Genomic DNA, 18,097 nt, shown 5'->3' with positions numbered 1-18,097 from the left:
GGGAAGAGGCCGCGGGGCTCTTCCCAAGAGGCCCCGGAGGTTTCTGGCAGGTGGAGCAGCCATGGGCACGGAGCGCCAGTGAGGGCCATGGGGAGCCAGTTGGCCATGACCCTATCGTCACCTCCAGCTTCGAGGGGGGGCCTCCTCGCTCGCCGGCAAGAAGGCCAGCGGATCTGTCGCGCCGCCGTAGCGCGGCGGCGTCATTGGCCTGAACTTGTCCGACCACCGTACCCGTTGCAGGGCTGGGGCCAGGGCTCGGAGCCCCCTGGCCCCCGTGCTAGCGCCGGCGGCCGGAGCGGGCGACGCGCTACTCATCGCGAGGCAGGCCGTGGTGGTGGCGGAAGAGAAAACTCCGGCGCACCCCTACCTGGCGCGCCAAATGTCGGATTTCGGGTTCCGGCAGACTCTTGAGGTTCGAACACTGGGGTGCGCGCGGAGATTTCGCCTCCTACCTACCTGCACCCCTCCAGCATGCTAAGATCTAAGCAATGGAAAGAACAACACGAATGACACAGGGTTTATACTGGTTCGGGCAACCATTGTGGTGTAATACCCTACTCCAGTGTGTGGCATGGTGGATTGCCTCTTGGGCTGATGATGATGAACAATACAAGGAAGAACAGCCTCACGAGGGTCTGCTCTTGGCTGGGGCGATGAACTGCCGGGAGGGGTTCAGTCACCCTTCTCTCTCTCTTTTTCCCCTTCTCTCGTCCTTTTCCTCTTCCCTCGTTCTGTGGGTGGTTGGTCCTATTTATAGAGGCCCTTGTCCTCTTCCCAAATATCGAGCGGGAAGGGAGCCAACAATGGCGAGCTAATTTTAAGGGGGCAGCTAGTACCAGCTATCCTAACAAAAGTAGTCTTCGCCTGCACAAAGCTCTGGTGGTGATGCCGTCTTGGGATCCACAATGACCTCCGTCTTGCAGTCCTCCTGGTCTTGGTCTTGTTGCACCGAAATGGCAACCTTTGCCTGAGGCCCCGGTACTCCGCGGCTGCGCTTGCTCCCTTTGCACAAAAGAGGAAAGGAGGACGTTGCGCGGGCTGGCACCCGCCTGGTGCCTTCGGTCGTCATGGCTTGCTTCACGGGCTCCTCGTGAGGTACCCCGCCTTGATCTCTCCACCTCCTCGCAAGCCAGCCTGATGAGGCCGTGCCTGAGGAAGCTCCGCGTCGTCCGCCCCGTGAGGCTTGGCCCCTCGCGAGGGTCTTGGGTCTGTGTTGGTGAAGATGGGCCATGCAGGGCCCCCCTTTGTGCCACGCCGCAGGCCGCAGGCAGGCAAGTCTGGGGACCCCCGTTCCCTGAACGCCGACAGTGTGGGCCCCCTGGTGTTGATTCTTTCGCCAGTATTTTTAATAAATTCCAAAAATATTCTCCGTGAAGTTTCAGGTCATTCCGAGAACTTTTATTTTTGCACAAAAATAACACCATGGCAATTCTGCTGAAAACAGCGCCAGTCCGGGTTAGTTCCATTCAAATCATGCAAGTTAGAGTCCAAAACAAGGTCAAAAGTGTTTGGAAAAGTAGATACGATGGATATGTATCAAGTGATTCCTCCAATTTCACCTTGACATTTTACCATAGGTGTGATCTATCGAGGGTGATTCCTTTGAGTTCACCTTGATTGTATGGACCCACAACTACTTTAACCGTTCCCCATTAACTGTTACTGTGGGACTGAAGGGACATGTGGTACCGCTATGGTAGAGGAGGACATGAGTTCCCGTCAGTGTCTTGATAAGTTGGGTCGGCCCCAAGGGTACCCATGTGAGTTATTAACACAGCATGACCGGGCAGGCAGAGACCGCCTTAGGAGAGGGATGGGCCTGACCCTTGTCGTAAGACCGCGAGACGGGGCGATAGGAGCACTGATCATCACCTCGAGCTCCCAACACACTAATGGGTTTGGATATATGATCTGAGTAGACCTCTAGCCTTTTCACACTGACCACCACATGGGAATAAGTATGGGCACTCGATGTCGTACGATTCTCCCGAAAACTCTTCGGATGTCAGCAGTTGAGTGGTGCGCTCCCGGTTGGACGGTAGCTACCTACGCCTGTATAAGGAGGTGGGTCTGCTCCAGACCGCGTACATAACATGCATGAGTGCTTAGGACGATTGGGCCATGACCCCTTCACACTTAGGATTTAGACCGGCGTGTTGGCCTCTCTGTTGAGCCTAGGTAGGTGTGTCGATCAGCCGAGGCCGGGCATAACCTGCAAAAGTGTGTCCAGCAAATGTTAATGAGCGTGATGGGTAAGTTGGTGCACCCCTACTAGGAAGTAATCTATTCGAATAGCCGTGTCCACAATAACAGACGCTCGGAGTTGTATCCCGATCTACTACAACTAGAACTGGATACTTGTTACACTAAACTGGTATGATGGCTCCGGGATCACTTCCTCACAGGGTAGACGAGGAAGGACCTCTGGGTGTTGCTATTATTTACTTGTTACTATATGATATGTTCCTCTACTCTCATCTATTACTACAAGATGCTACAAGATGCTAGTCTTCAATAGGCTAGGCCTTCCCCACTATTCTGGCAATTCTGCAGTATAGTCCATAGATACACCCCCTTTCCTTTGATACAGATGCATACTTAGCATAGATCTAATGTAAGTCTTGCGAGTACTTTGGATGAGTACTCACGGTTGCTTTGCTACCTTTTCCCCGTTACCCGATTGCTGCGATCAGATGATGGAGCCCAGGAGTCAGTTGATCCCGTCGATGACTAGTGCGACCCCGATGGAGCCTATTACTACGTGGAGACCGACGACCAGGAGTAGTTAGGAGGCCCCAGGCAGGAGGCCTGCGCCTTTTCGATCTAGTTTTCGTTGTTTTGCCAGCCTTCTTAAGGCAAACTTGTCTAATTATGTCTGTACTCAGATATTGATGCTTTCGCTGTCTTATGTATTCGGGTCCTCATGGCCCTGGCTTGTAATTTAAAGCTTTATGTTGTCACTACAAAAAACCCACTTCCGTGATGATACGTGTTTGTCACAGTGGGTCACGTTTTCTGTCATGCATGTACATCCATGACAATTTTATGACAGAATCAAGATAGTCATACCTGTGCTGTCGTAGAAGTGTTCCATGACAATACCAAAATTATCATCACGGAAGTGTCCACTTCCATGACGATAAATCGCACGTCATGGGAGTGTTTCCGCCAAGGGTAACCGACACCTGGCATCCACCATAATGGGTCGCTATTAAGCTATCGAGTTCCGGTTTGGATCCGATAACTCGTTAATAGCCCTAGCCGGTGCGGATTTTCCACGTGTAAAATTCTCATTCGCCGAAGTATCCACGTGTCAGCTTAGTGCTAGGACAGATGTCATCCAGTGAATGGATGGGACGCACCTATGATACATCGACATGTGGCATGGCCCAATAGTGGCCCATTCAGGTCAAAAGGCCGGCCCATTTGACTTAGTCAAAAGGTAGCAACCCGGCCCACAGAAGGCCTGTTAACGGCCTGTTCGCATATAGCCCATTTACAGCCCGCAAACTCATGGCCCGTTGTAGCCTATCCGAATTAGGCCCAGTAACGCCATATGGGCCGTCCAATATAATTCCAGCCCATTGTAACTTCCGGCCCATGTATAGCCCATGACGTCTTCCGACCCATATGAGGCCCTTTGTAAATCATGGCCCATGACGTCTTCCGATCCATATGAGGCCCTTTGTAAATCATGGCCCATAAATGGCCCGTAGTGAAACTGGCCCATAATGAACAATATATCGCTTTATACCCATTAACGGCCCATTATTCCATTGGGACGTTTTAACCCGTGTTATCTTTCGGCCTTCTAAGGGCCCATTTATTATTGGGCTCATTTTCGGCATTCGATTACTTACGGTCCGTTACCGGCCTGTTCTGCTTGTGGGCCAAATTCAGCCCGTGGTTAAAGTCGGCCCGTATGTGGCCCTTTAATCCACTAGGTCATTTTCATAGTGTCATCAAATATGGCCCATTAACGACCCGTTATGCCTGTCGTTGGAATTAAGCCCGTTGTACACATGGGCTTATTAACGACCCGTTATGGTGGCCCATAAACAGACGATTCCTGTTATAGCCCATTTACGACCCATATTTCAGTCCGTTAATTGTCCACGAAAGTACGACCCATGTTTGGCAAATGGATCATATGGCCCGTAGAAGTCCCGTTGAATCTATGGACCGTAGAAGGCCCATGGATCATACAGACCTTAGGAGGCCCACTACAGCAGGCAGCATGACCATGGTTACAACGGGTCGGTTGCCCATGGTTATTGTGGCCTAGTTCTAAATAAAAAGGTTATCGCGGAAAAAGAATTGCAGTGACTACAAGCAAAAAAATAAACAAGACAATAAGGAAATAAATAAGCAAGCAACTTACGCTTGGCTATTACAACTATTTCAAATATTACATCCACTGGGCATCAAAGCTCGCCACCAGTACAAATATAGTGAACAAAGCAGCATATTACATAAACTGGGCGTCTAAATTGGCCACCAGTGAAAATAAACGTGGTAGCAAAACAAGTCCAGAACTGAAACCACTTCAGAAGAGCTCAAGAAACGACATCCTAGATACCCACCATGCTGGCAAGAAGCTTAGCAAGCTTATTGGTTGTCTCTTGTTTGGCGCTAAAATTGTCTAGCGATTGTTGTTGCACCCGAAAGTATGCATCTGAATTCTGTAGGGACTTCCTCGGTCCTTCGACTTCTTGCCGCAACACAACTGACTAATGCCTTTCAGCTTGTAGCTGAGACTAAAGAAGCCGAAGAGATTCAGGCAGCGAGTTCAAAGAGCTTGTGCCACCGGTAGTGGCCAAGATCATTTTTATCACCTTTCTTGGAGACCAATAGGGTTGTCTCACTATCTTGAACCTTATCTGCATTACTTTCTCTACCATTGCATAATGGGGTGCTCTTCTCCAATATTCTGTTCACATTCTACAAGAGAAACAAGCAAACACATCACAAGTTTAGCATGTAGTATATGAAACTCATTTTGGTAAACCGGTTCAGTAGTAAGGTGGACAGGACAAGAACATGAAACAAACATATATCTATGTACTATGGTCACTGTATTGTCCATATCATTCTAGTTTATGTTGCCAAATCAAGATAGAGACATAGTTCAAATCATATATTTTTAAGACACATCAACATAGACAGAATATAAGTGTGGGAAACTACACAACACTGGCAACACTTGTAATGTGCATGACATGAGAGCATAATTGTTTATACAACTGAGACTGAAATCAACTTAGAGCAAGAAGTTAGTATAGCAATTCAGTTAAAGAAATAGGTTTAAAACATACCAGTTGCGCCATTGGAGTTTCAATTGGATCCTTCAAATTTGAAATTAGTTGGTATGAGTAAATACAGTGATGCAAGGGCAAAAGAGTATGGACCATATCTATGGAATTTGACCTGAGAACAGTTGCTCTTCTTCTTTAAACATGGAGTTTGGGTTCGCAGTGGTGGTCTTCATGCTTTGGGCACTGCAGGTGCTTTACAAACTGCTAGTGTGGGGGGTACTATGTGGTGGACATGGTGATGTGTCAACTAGAAGTGGGCTACTATCCACTAGGGTTTGGGTTAGATGGGGTGTACCTGGTTCTCTCTCCAACGGTGTAAGTGTACAGTCTGGAAAAGTCTCGATTATGTGTGGTGGGGCTAGTTCGTGGGCCAGTACAACCATGGTTCTATCTGCATCGACGGGTAGAACCATCTTTTGGGAAGAACGAGTTTTTAGTCCCTTAGATACTGCCATCTGTTGGATTACGGGTTCCGGCAAACCCTTGAGGTTCGAACTCTAGGGTGCCCACAAGGAGCACTCTCTCCCCGACTCGAACGCTCAACGATTCCATGGCCTAGCTCGACGAACCCAAAGAACAAGAGACACATGAGTTTATACTGGTCCGGGCCACCTTGTGGTGTAATACCCTACTCTAGTTTGTGGGTGGATTGCCTCGAGGGGCTGAGGAAGAACTAGTACAATGGATGGGCAACCTCAGGAGGTATGGTGAGGTGTTCTTGAGCTCGATTAGCTGGTGGTTGAGAGGGTGATTTCAATGATCAGTCCCCTTCTACGGTGGCGGCTAGGTCCTATTTATAGTCGCCTTGGTCCTCTTCCCAAATGTTTAGGCGGGAAGGGATCCCACAATGGCCAAGTATGAAGGGGGACAACTAGTACAAGCTATCCTGACAAAAGTAGTCTTCGCCTGCCAAAGGCTCTGGTGGTGACGTTGTTGTGGGCTCCGTCCTACCGTCCTGCTAGTCTTGTTGCACAGATATGGAAACCTTTGCCTGATGCCTCAGGACCCTGCGCCTGCGCTTGCCTCCTTAGCACCAAAGAGGAAACTGGTACACTGCGCCTGCTAGTGCCCACCTGGCCTTAGTCGTCATGGCTCACGTCACGCGAGCCTCGCGAGGTGACCCTTGCATAGATATCTCCGCTCCTCGGGAGCCAACCTAGTGAGGCTACCCCCAGGGAGGTCTTGGTGTCGTCCACCTCGCGAGGGTCTTGAGTTGTTGTCGCTGAAGATGGGTCGTACCGGGCCATTGATGGAGCCACGACACGGGCCGTAGGCAGGCAAGTCCGGGTACCCCCATTCCCAGGACGCCGAGAGTAGCCCCTGGGCCCAAGGCCCTCGAGCTTGGCTTCGAGGTGAAGCCAAAGGGCAAGTGCGGAGCGCCGCGGGCCCCAACTTCCTGCGACCTTGGTAGATGCGTGGCGATTGATGGGATGTGGGCGCCTCCGCTTCCCCATGTTGCCTCGATAATTTTCTGACTTGACGAGACGTCGCTGCATGCAGGAGAAAATCATCATTACGAGCGATCATGGAGGTCGGCGGTTGGCCTCCTTCTGGCTATAAATGAGGGGAGGGGCAGAGCCCCCTCGCTCATCTTTGCTTCCTCGCTGATTGCTCCTTCTTCTTCCTCTTCTCCTCGACGCCTTGCTGCAGTCCCATGGTGCCCACGAAGAGGTTTTCGGCCGTGGAGATGTGGAAGGCTCGCCGGGAGGGGCCTGGCTCGCCACCGCCAAAGAGGGGTGGGGCCATCCCCATAAGCATGCCATGACCCCGGCCGTGGATCCCCGGGGGTGTGGTCGCACTCCTTCGGGGCCTGGCGCCGTCCTTGGCGGCCAAAGCGGCGTCTCCTCCCATGGCGAGGGCCTCTCTAGGTGGAGCAGCCCTTGCATCGAGGGGAGGCATGCCGTGGTCGCCCGACCTCTTCGGCGGTGGTTCTCCCGGAGTTCCCGGAGTTCGTCGTGTGGTGCTCCCGGAGTTCGTCGTGTGGTCGGAGAGTCCGGCTGGCACCTGACTCCGGCTTCCGTGCTCCTTTGTCGATGAGTTACCGGCCCGGGGTCTTGACGGCCTCTGGCTGCAGGCCGACGGTTGCTGCAGCAAGGCCTCATGGATCATGTTGGAGGTCTCCGTCGTGGGCAACGTGGCCCTGGCCCACGGCCGGCAGGTGTTTGCCCGCGCGCGTGGCCTAAGCGGGCAGTGTACCCTCCACTTCAAGTATGATGGCGCCGCGCCCCTCTTCGTGAGGGTGTTTGGGGAAGATGGTCACCACGCAGGGTGCTGCCCCGAAGACAGCGGCGGCAACGGTGAGATCGGTCTGGGCGACGGCATCTGACAAGGCTGAGCGCGAGCTTGCCCTTGGCGACGGTCATGGTTCGCCCAGCGGCGGCAGCTTCTTCGCCAACGAGAGCACCAGCAGCAGTGGCTATGATCAGTCGCCGGGCCCGCTTCGAGGACGGCGGCGGGTTGTCCCGCCGCCGCGTGGTGGTGAAGCGCGAGAGTGACTCAGATTGAGCTGCGTCCGGGAGGCCCTCGGAGCCGCGCCTCATCAGCTGTCGCGGTCATGCGGGCCGCTATTGTTTGACCTTTCCTTTCTTCCTATATTTTGAAAAAGGTAGATGGCCCTGCTGGAGCGTGTAATGAACTGTGATCTCTATGTTGTTATGTTATGCTTATTGCTCCGACGTTTTTCGTGTTCCACGTAGATGCAAAAAGAAGGGGTGACTTAGCTTGATACGCTCGGGGTAGTTTCCTGTCTCGGGAGGGCGCGCCTCCTGGCATCTAGTGAGGCCTCCTTGTTGCCGACTCGGGAGCCACTAACCTCGGGAGGTGTCATAAAGCTGCAGAGTTTGTTATGTCATCTGTCGGGTGCCTTGCTCCTCCTTACGTGAGCAGTCAGGCATGAGCTAATTGTTATGGCATATCTCTCTCAAGGTAGTTTTGGTGATTGATGACAACATGTTTGCGGACTAATCATGTGCTTTGAATAGTTCATAGATTCACCCCTGGCACGAGACATTTTCTTCCCTTCGGAGTGTCTTTCAAGAGGTGTAGCTCTTTCGTTTCTTTCTCAGTGGACTAGTTGCGTAGAGGGCACCGTACTATCAAGAGGGGGTCCGCTAGGGTATTGCATGGGTGGAATCAACACGTACACATCAGCTTCTCACCCTCCGAGCTTTTCCATTCCATTGAAGAGTTCTCTCCACTTTTCTTTGTCCTGTCTGGGTCCCAGTGGTAGTACCACCCAACTCAGTCATAGTACCGCTGAGGAGCCACAAGCGGCAGTACCGCTCCACAGCGGTAGTACCGCCCGTGACTCCACAGCAGTAGTACCGCTGGGGTGCCTGGCACCACCGCCTCGTCCTTAGAGTCTTTGGAGAGATCCTCTCTCTCTCTTCTATGTCCCAGCGGTAGTACCGCACTACCAGCGGTAGTATGGCCGAAGGGTCACAAGCGGTAGTTCCGCTCCACAGCGGTAGTACCGCCCGTGACCCCGCTGCCATAGCACCGCTGGGCTGTCTGGCTCCTACCGCCTCGACTCGAGGGGTCTTTTTCTCGTGTCGGGTTTTGCGGCACTAGTTGCGGTTGTAGAGGCGGTAGTACCGTTTCTGGAGCGGTAGTACCACCCCTACCACCGCGGTAGTACCGCGTTGGGTCCTATTCCCTACTAGTCTCCTCTGCGCGGCAGTGCCGCTGGCTGGTGTGGCAGTACCGCTGACCTAGCGGTAGTACCGCCCCCTCTTAGCGGTAGTACCGCCCTGTGCGGGGCTGGTTGGTGAGGGGCAACGGTTGGATTGTTGCCCCCACTATAAAAAGGGATCCCCTTCTTCCCTTTGACCTATCTCTTCCCCCTCCAGCTCCATTTATTGCTCAAGCTCCATTAAATGCTCCAAGCTCCATGTTCGCCTGATCTATCTCTCTAGCAAATCAAACTTTTTGATTTGCTCGGGAGTGGTTGAGAAGGCCCCGATCTACACTTCCACCAAGGGATTTTCAATTCCCCCACTCATCCCTTGAGGATCTTGTTACTCTTGGGTGTTTGAGCACCCTAGATGGTTGAGGTCACCATGGAGCCATAGTCCATTGTGGTGAAGCTTCGTGGTTTTGTTGGGAGCCTCCGATTAAGTTGTGGAGATTGCCCCAACCTTGTTTGTAAAGGTTCAGTTGCCGCCTTCAAGGGCACCAATAGTGGAATCACGGCATCTCGCATTGTGTGAGGGCGTGAGGAGAATACGGTGGCCCTAGTGGCTTCTTGGGGAGCATTGTGCCTCCACACCGCTCTAACGGAGACATACTTCCCCTCAAAAGGAAGGAACTTCGGTAACACATCCTCGTCTTCACCGGATCCACTCTTGGTTATCTCTTACCTTTACTCGTGCAAGCTCTTTAGTGTTTCTTATCTTGCTTGCTTGTATGCTTGGTGTTATTGCATCATATAGGTTGCTCACCTAGTTGCACATCTAGACAACCTACTTTGATGCAAAGTTTAATTTGGTAAAGAAAAGTAAAAATTGGTAGTTGCCTATTCACCCCCCCCCTCTAGTCAACCATATCGATCCTTTCACTAATCATGGCTTAGTGCACCACATCACTGTACCCGTAGGGCATAGACTTAGGAGGGTGCGCCAATCACGAGCTCAATCGAGGGTGCCTCGCGGAGATCAAGGGAGTCGAAGCTCTAGGGAGACGGGGCTTTGGCGAGATGTGTCCGTGGTTTAGGCTAGCCCAGCGCATGCACACACCTGCCCAGCCCCCGCGCGGGGCGCACGAGGGAGATCATCGGGCAACTGCCGTCCTCCCTGATGCAAAACAAAGAAGCAGGCGAAGAAGTAGAGGAAAAGGGGGCTCAACCAAGCAACCGAGAAATGCCAGAACTCCAAATTTCACAAAATGATTGCAACCAGCTATAGAAAGGAAATGAACAGTTGCGTCTGGCACCTAGTCTAGTCTTCTCACCAGTGCGGAGCTAAGTGTTGCCACTAGGATGTGGGAGGGAACCCCCGAGGCTCGAGGGTGGCACTCCGCGGACTCCGGGGCGTGTACAGCCCCACTCATTATTATGTGAGAGTGTCATGAGCGGAGACCTTCACAGGCGCGAGCCTTGTTTCATATCGCCAGACGAGGGCCCCGCCCTGCGCTGCCCCCGACCACTGTTGGGGCATCCGGAAACCGGGACGACACCAAGGGGCATGGAGGACGTTGGCAGTGCCCTCGGCGACTACGGGCCCCCTACCGGGGGGAAGGGCTCACCTGCGCCTCCCCCGGTAGAGGACCTACCCCCGTGCGGCGCGGGGGAGGCCCTGGCTCTGGGCCCCCACCGCGCAGCCCCCAGTGCACCTCTCCTGCCAGGGGTGGGGCCACCGCCCTGGGGTCTCAGACTACTACAGCGGTCTGGTTCACCTGCAGCCCATGGTCAGCATAAGCATGCTCCCTTGGCAATGGTTGTACCCTACTATCATCGTCGCTGAAGGGGGCGGTGAAGCCTCCGGGTAGCTCGTGGTAGGCCCCGGTCTCGAGCGCTCCGCCTTCCCATCTTGGCTTGCGGAATGAGTTGGGGCCCTCTCCTGGCATGTGCTCTAGGTTCACCATGCGGGGCAAGTAGGTGTCCTCGATTGCCCCATCGGAGCCGTCGCCTGGGTGCCCCACGCCTTGAGCCGCCAGCCGCGGCGTCTGGCCCTGGTGTCCGCTGGGTGGCATCCCAGTGCGCCCTACTGGTGGACCGCCAGCGCCTGCCCATCCTGCTGATGGCGCTGTCACGGAAGGATGGGCTGTGCCGGGGGCTATGCTGGTGTTGTCGGCCCCCCTAGTGTTCCAGGAGGTGCTCGAGTGATACGTCTCCATTGTATCTATAATTTTTTATTGTTCCATGCCAATATTCTACAACTTTCATATACATTTGGCAACTTTTTATACCATTTTTGGGACTAACATATTGATCCAGTGCCCAGTGCCAGTTCCTGTTTGTTGCATGTTCTTTCTTTCACAGAAAATCCATATCAAATGGAGTCCAAACGGGATAAAAACTGACAGAGATTTTTTTGGAATATATGTGATTTTTGGGAAGAAGAATCAATAAGAGACGATGCCCGAGGGGGCCACGAGGCAGGGGGCGCGACATGGGCCCTCGTGGCCACCCTATAAGGCGGTTGGTGCCCTTCTCCGCAAGAAAGCTAATATCCAGATAAAAATCGTGTCCAAATTTCAGCCCAATCGGAGTTACGGATCTCCGGGAATATAAGAAACGGTGAAAGGGCAGAATCTGGAACGCAGAAAAAGAGAGAGACAGAGAGACAGATCCAATCTCAGAGGGGCTCTCACCCCTCCGATGCCATGGAGGCCATCGACCAGAGGGGAAACCCTTCTCCCATCTAGGGAGAAGGTCAAGCAAGAAGAAGAAGAAGAAGGGGGCTCTCTCCCCCTCTCTCCCGGTGGAACCGGAACGCCGCCAGGGCCATCATCGTGTCACCGCAATCTACACCAACACCTCCGTCATCTTCACCAACATCGTCATTACCTTCCCCCATCTATCTACAGCGGTCCACTCTCCCGCAACCCGTTGTACCCTCTACTTGAACATCGTGCTTTATGCTTCATATTATTATCCAATGATGTGTTGCCATCCTATGATGTCTGAGTAGATTTTCGTTGTCCTATCGGTGATTGGTGAATTTCTATGATTGGTTTAATTTGCTTATGGTTATGTTGTTGTCCTTTGGAGCCCATCATATGAGCGCGCTCATGGATCACACCATAGGGTTAGTTGTATGTTGATAGGACTATGTATTGGGGGGCAAGAGTGACAGAAGCTTCAACCTAGCATAGAAATGGATGCACACGGGATTGAAGGGGGGGGCAATATATCTTAAAGCTATGGTTGGGTTTTACCTTAATGAACTTTAGTACTTGCGTATGCTTGCTAATAGTTCCAATCATAAGTGCATAGAATTCCAAGTCAGGGATGACATGCTAGCAGTGGCCTCTCCCACATAAAACATGCTATCGGTCTAGTAATGTAGTCAATTGCTTAGGGACAATTTCGCAACTCCTACCACCACTTTTCCACACTCGCTATACTAACTTTATTGCTTCTTTACCTAAAACAGCCCCTAGTTTTTATTTACGTGCTCTTTATATTCTTGCAAACCTATCTCGTTACACCTACAAAGTACTTCTAGTTTCATACTTGCTCTAGGTAAAGTGAACATCAAGCGTGCGTAGAGTTGTATCGGTGGTCGATAGAACTTGAGGGAATATTTGTTCTACCTTTAGCTACTCGTTGGGTTCGACACTCTTACTTATCGAAAGAGGCTACAATTGATCCCCTATACTTGTGGGTTATCAGGACCTTTTTCCGGCGCCGTTGCCGGGGAGTCATAGCATGGGGTGAATATTCTCGTGTGTGCTTGTTTGGTTTATCACTAAGTAATTTTTATTTGCTGTTCTAAGTTGTTCTCTATCTTTAATTATGGATACAGAACACGAAATACCAAAAAAATTAGGTTTACTTGCCAGTCATGGAGATGGGGAACCTCCTAAAACCCTCGATGCTCATTATGTGAAAGATTTATGTACTACTTTGATAATCCTGAGAAAACCCCATTCAACTTTGTAATGGGAGATATGTTGGATCAACGTGAATACGTTAGGGATTATCGCTTGACTCAAAAAGGGAAACTATTATGGGATCAAATTTATATGTTGTATTGGTGTGCTAGGCAACTATGCTTGAGATATGATTATACTTGTTGCTCTAGGATGAAGGCTCCACACCTTCCCTTTTCATGTGAATTTAATGATAATGAAACCTTAGCTTCTTATGTTAATGGTATACATGATTACTATGATGTGGAATGAATAGAAGAATTTGTTGCTTTTATGGGTTCTTATGAAATTGAATCTTTGTTTAAAGAGTTTCAAGATTTTGATGATTTAGTTTATAGACCTGAAAATTTTGCTATACTTAAATATTGCTATGAGAATTATGAATTCAATCCCGATATTGATGATTTTATTGAGAGAGTCTCCACTGCCCAAGAAGAGATTAATATTTTTCAGGAGTCTATGGAAGAAGAAAGTAATGACATTGTGAGCTCATTGGATGAAAAAGATGAGGAGGAGAGCGAAGAACAAAAGGAGGAAGAGCAGATTGATCACCCGTTCCTACCTTCTAATGAGAGTAACTGTTCAACTCATACATTGTTTAAATTCCCTTCGTGCTTAGCAAAGGATTAATGCTATGATGATTGTTATGATCCCGTTGGTTCTTTTGAAATATCCCTTTTTGATGATGCTTGCTATGCTTGTAGCCAAGATGCCAATATGAATTATGCTTATGGAGATGAACTCGCTATAGTTCCTTATGTTAAACATGAAATTGTTGCTATTGCACCCACGCATGATAGTCCTATTATCTTTTTGAATTCTCCCAACTTCACTATATCGGAGAAGTTTGCCCTTATTAAGGATTATATTGATGGGTTGTGTTTTACTACTACACATGATGATTTTGATAGATATAATATGCATGTGCTTGCTGCTCCTACTTGCAATTATTATGAGAGAGGAACTATATCTCCACCTCTCTATGTTTCCACACGATAAAATTGCAAGAAACTGCTTATGCTATGTATTGGCCTTTACTTTATGTGCATGAATTGTTCTTTTATGACATGCTGATGCATAGGAAGAGAGTTAGACTTCGTCATTAGATGATACATGTTACTTTGTGCTCACTACTAAATCACAAATCATTGTTAATTAAAATTGGCTTTGATATACCTTGGGATCCGGGTGGATCCATTACTTGAGCACTATATGCCTAGCTTAATGGCTTTAAAGAAAGCGCTGCCAGGGAGACAACCCAGAAGTTTTAGAGAGTCATTTATTTCTGTTGTGTGCTTTTATAAAGTTTAAAAATAAAATAATTTGCCGAGGTTTGCCTTTAGGATGTTTTAGATTGCTTGTTGGTTTGTGCGGTGCAGAACAGAAACTTTGGCTGTAGTGTGTGATTTTACATTTTCTATCGGAACGTCAAACGGTTCTGAAACTTTTTGCACTGTATTTATATACAAATTTTTTATTTTTCCTAATTCTTTCAGAATGTTTGGAGTACCAGAGGTATGGTGAATGTTCAGATTACTACAGACTGTCCTGTTTAAGACAGATTCTGTTTTTGATGCATAGTTTGCTTGTTTTGATGAAACTATTGATTTCTATCAGTGGATTAAGCCATGAAAAAGTTATATTATAGTAGATACAATGCAAAAACAAAATATGAATTGGTTTGCAACAGTACTTAGAGTAGTGATTTGCTTTATTATACTAATGGATCTTACCGAACTTTTTGTTAAGTTTTGTGTGGATGAAGTGTTCGAAGATCGAGGAAGTCTCGATATGAGGATAAGGAGGAGAGGCAAGAGCTCAAGCTTGGGGATTCCCAAGTCACCCCAAGTAAATATTCAAGTAGACTCAAGCGTCTAAGCTTGGGGATGCCCCAGAAGGCATCCCATCTTTCTTCAACAAGTATCAATATGTTTTCGGATTCATTTCGTTCATGCGATATGTGAAAATCTTGGAGCATCTTTTTCATTTAGTTTTCACTTTTATTTTATGCACCATGCGGGTATGAGATAGTCCTTGCTTGATTTATAGAATGCTCTTTGCACTTCACTTATATCTTTTGAGTATGGCTTTATAGAATGCTTCATGTGCTTCACTTATATCATTTGAAGTTTGGATTGCCTGTTTCTCTTCACATAGAAAACCACCATTTCTAGAATGCTCTTTTGCTTCACTTATGTTTGTTAGAGCGTGGTCATATCTTTTTTAGAAAGAATGAAACTCTCTTGCTTCACTTATATCTATTTAGAGAGATGACAGGAATTGGTCATTCACATGGTTAGTCATAAAATCCTACATAAAACTTGTAGATCACTAAATATGATATGTTTGATTCGCTGCAATAGTTTTGCGGTATAAAGATGGTGATATTAGAATCATGCTAGTGGGTAGTTGTGGATTGTAGAAATACTTGTGTTGAAGTTTGTGATTCCCGTAGCATGCACATATGGTGAACCGTTATGTAACGAAGTTGGAGCATGAGGTATTTATTGATTGTCTTCCTTATGAGTGGCGGTCGGGGATGAGCGATGGTCTTTTCCTACCAATCTATCCCCCTAGGAGCATGTGTGTAGTACTTTGTTTCGATGACTAATAGATTTTTGCAATAAGTATGTGAGTTCTTTATGACTAATGTTGAGTCCATGGATTATACACACTCTCACCCTTCCATCATTGCTAGCCTCTTCGGTACCATGCATTGCCCTTTCTCACCTCGAGAGTTGGTGCAAACTTCGCTGGTGCATCCAAACCCCGTGATACGATATGCTCTATCACACATAAGCCTCCTTATATCTTCCTCAAAACAGCCACCATACCTACCTATTATGGCATTTCCATAGCCATTCCGAGATATATTGCCATGCAACTTCCATCATCATCATATACATGACTTGAGCATTCATTGTCATATTGCTTTGCATGATCATAAGATAGCTAGCATGATATTTTCATGGCTTGTCCGTTTTTTGATGTCATTGCTATGCTAGATCATTACACATCCCGGTACACCGCCGGAGGCATTCATATAGAGTCATATCTTTGTTCTAGTATCGAGTTGTAATATTGAGTTGTAAGTAAATAAAAGTTTGATGATCATCATTATTAGAACATTGTCCCATGTGAGGTCATCAAAATAAAAGTGGCAAAAGAAGCCTCGCAAAAAAGAGAGAGGCCAAAGAAGCCTACAAAAATAAAAAAAGAAAAAAAGAGAAAAAATAAAAAAAATGAGAGAAAAGATAGAAGGGACAATGTTACTATCCTTTTACCACACTTGTGCTTCAGAGTAGCGCCATGTTCTTCATATAGAGAGTCTCTTGAGTTATCACTTTCATATACTAGTGGGAATTTTCATTATAGAACTTGGCTTGTATATTCCAACGATGGGCTTCCTCAAATGCCCTAGGTCTTCATGAGCAAGCAAGTTGGACCACACCCACTTAGTTTCAGTTTGAGCTTTCATACAATTATAGCTCTAGTGCATCCGTTGCATGGCAATCCCTACTCCTCGCATTGACATCAATTGTTGGGCATCTCCATAGCCCGTTGATTAGCCGCGTCGATGTGAGACTTTCTCCCTTTTTGTCTTCTCCACACAACCTCCATCATCATATTCTATTTCACCTATAGTGATATATCCATGGCTCACGCTCATGTATTGCGTAAAAGTTGAAAAGGTTTGAGAATGTCAAAAGTATGAAACAATTGCTTGGCTTGTCATCGGGGTTGTGCATGATTTGAATGATTTGTGTGGTGAAGATGGAGCATGCCAGACCATATGATTTTGTAGGGATAACTTTCTTTGGCCATGTTATTTTGAAAAGACATGATTGCTTTATTAGTATGCTTGAAGTATTATTGTCTTAATGTCAAATGATTGACTATTGCTTTGAATCACTCGTGTCTTAATATTCATGCCATGATTAGATTGCATGATCAAGATTATGCTAGGTAGCATTCCACAATCAAAATTATCTTTTTTATCATTTACCTACTCGAGGACGAGCAGGAATTAAGCTTGGGGATGCTGATACGTCTCCGTCGTATCTATATTTTTTTATTGTTCCATGCCAATATTCTACAACTTTCATATACTTTTGGCAACTTTTTATACTATTTTTGGGACTAACATATTGATCGAGTGCCCAGTGCTAGTTCTTGTTTGTTGCTTGTTCTTTGTTTCATAGAAAATCCATATCAAACGGAGTCCAAACGGGATAAAAACTGACAGATATTTTTTTTGGAATATATGCGATTTTTGGGAAGAAGAATCAACGCGAGACGATGCCCGAGGGGGGCACAAGGTAGGGGGCGCGCCCCAGGGGGCGCCTCGTGGCCACCCAGTAAGGCAGTTGGTGCCCTTCTTTCGCTGCAAGAAAGCTAATATCCGGATAAAAATCGTGTCCAAATTTCAGCCCAATCGGAGTTACGGATCTCTGGGAATATAAGAAACGGTGAAAGGGCAGAATCTGGAACGTAGAAACAGAGAGGGACAGATCCAATCTCGGAGGGGCTCTCGCCCCTCCGCCACCATGGATGCCATGGACCAGAGGGGAAACCCTTCTCCCATCTAGGGAGAAGGTCAAGGAATAAGAAGAATAAGGGGGGCTCTCTCCCCCTCTCTCCCGGTGGCACCGGAACGCCGCCGGGGCCATCATCGTGTCACCGCAATCAACACCAACACCTCCGTCATCTTCACCAACATCTTCATCACCTTCCCCCATCTATCTACAGTGGTCCACTCTCCCGCAACCCGTTGTACCCTCTACTAGAACATGGTGCTTTATGCTTCATATTATTATCCAATGATGTGTTGCCATCCTATGATGTCTGAGTAGATTTTCATTGTCCTATCGGTGATTGGTGAATTGCTATGATTGGTTTAATTTGCTTGTGGTTATGTTATTGTCCTTTTGTGACCATCATATGAGCGTGCGTGTGGATCACACCATAGGGTTAGTTGTATGTTGATAGGACTATGTATTGGAGGGAAAGAGTGACAGAAGCTTCAACCTAGCACAGAAATTGATGCATACGAGATTGAAGGGGGGCCAATATATATTAAAGCTATGGTTGGGTTTTACCTTAATGAATGTTAGTACTTGCGGATGCTTGCTAATAGTTCCAATCATAAGTGCATAGAATTCCAAGTCAGTGATGACATGCTAGCAGTG

Source organism: Triticum aestivum, chromosome 1A, assembly GCF_018294505.1.
Source record: "Triticum aestivum cultivar Chinese Spring chromosome 1A, IWGSC CS RefSeq v2.1, whole genome shotgun sequence".
NCBI classification, from domain to species: domain Eukaryota; kingdom Viridiplantae; phylum Streptophyta; class Magnoliopsida; order Poales; family Poaceae; genus Triticum; species Triticum aestivum.
This window is presented reverse-complemented; position numbering follows the sequence as displayed.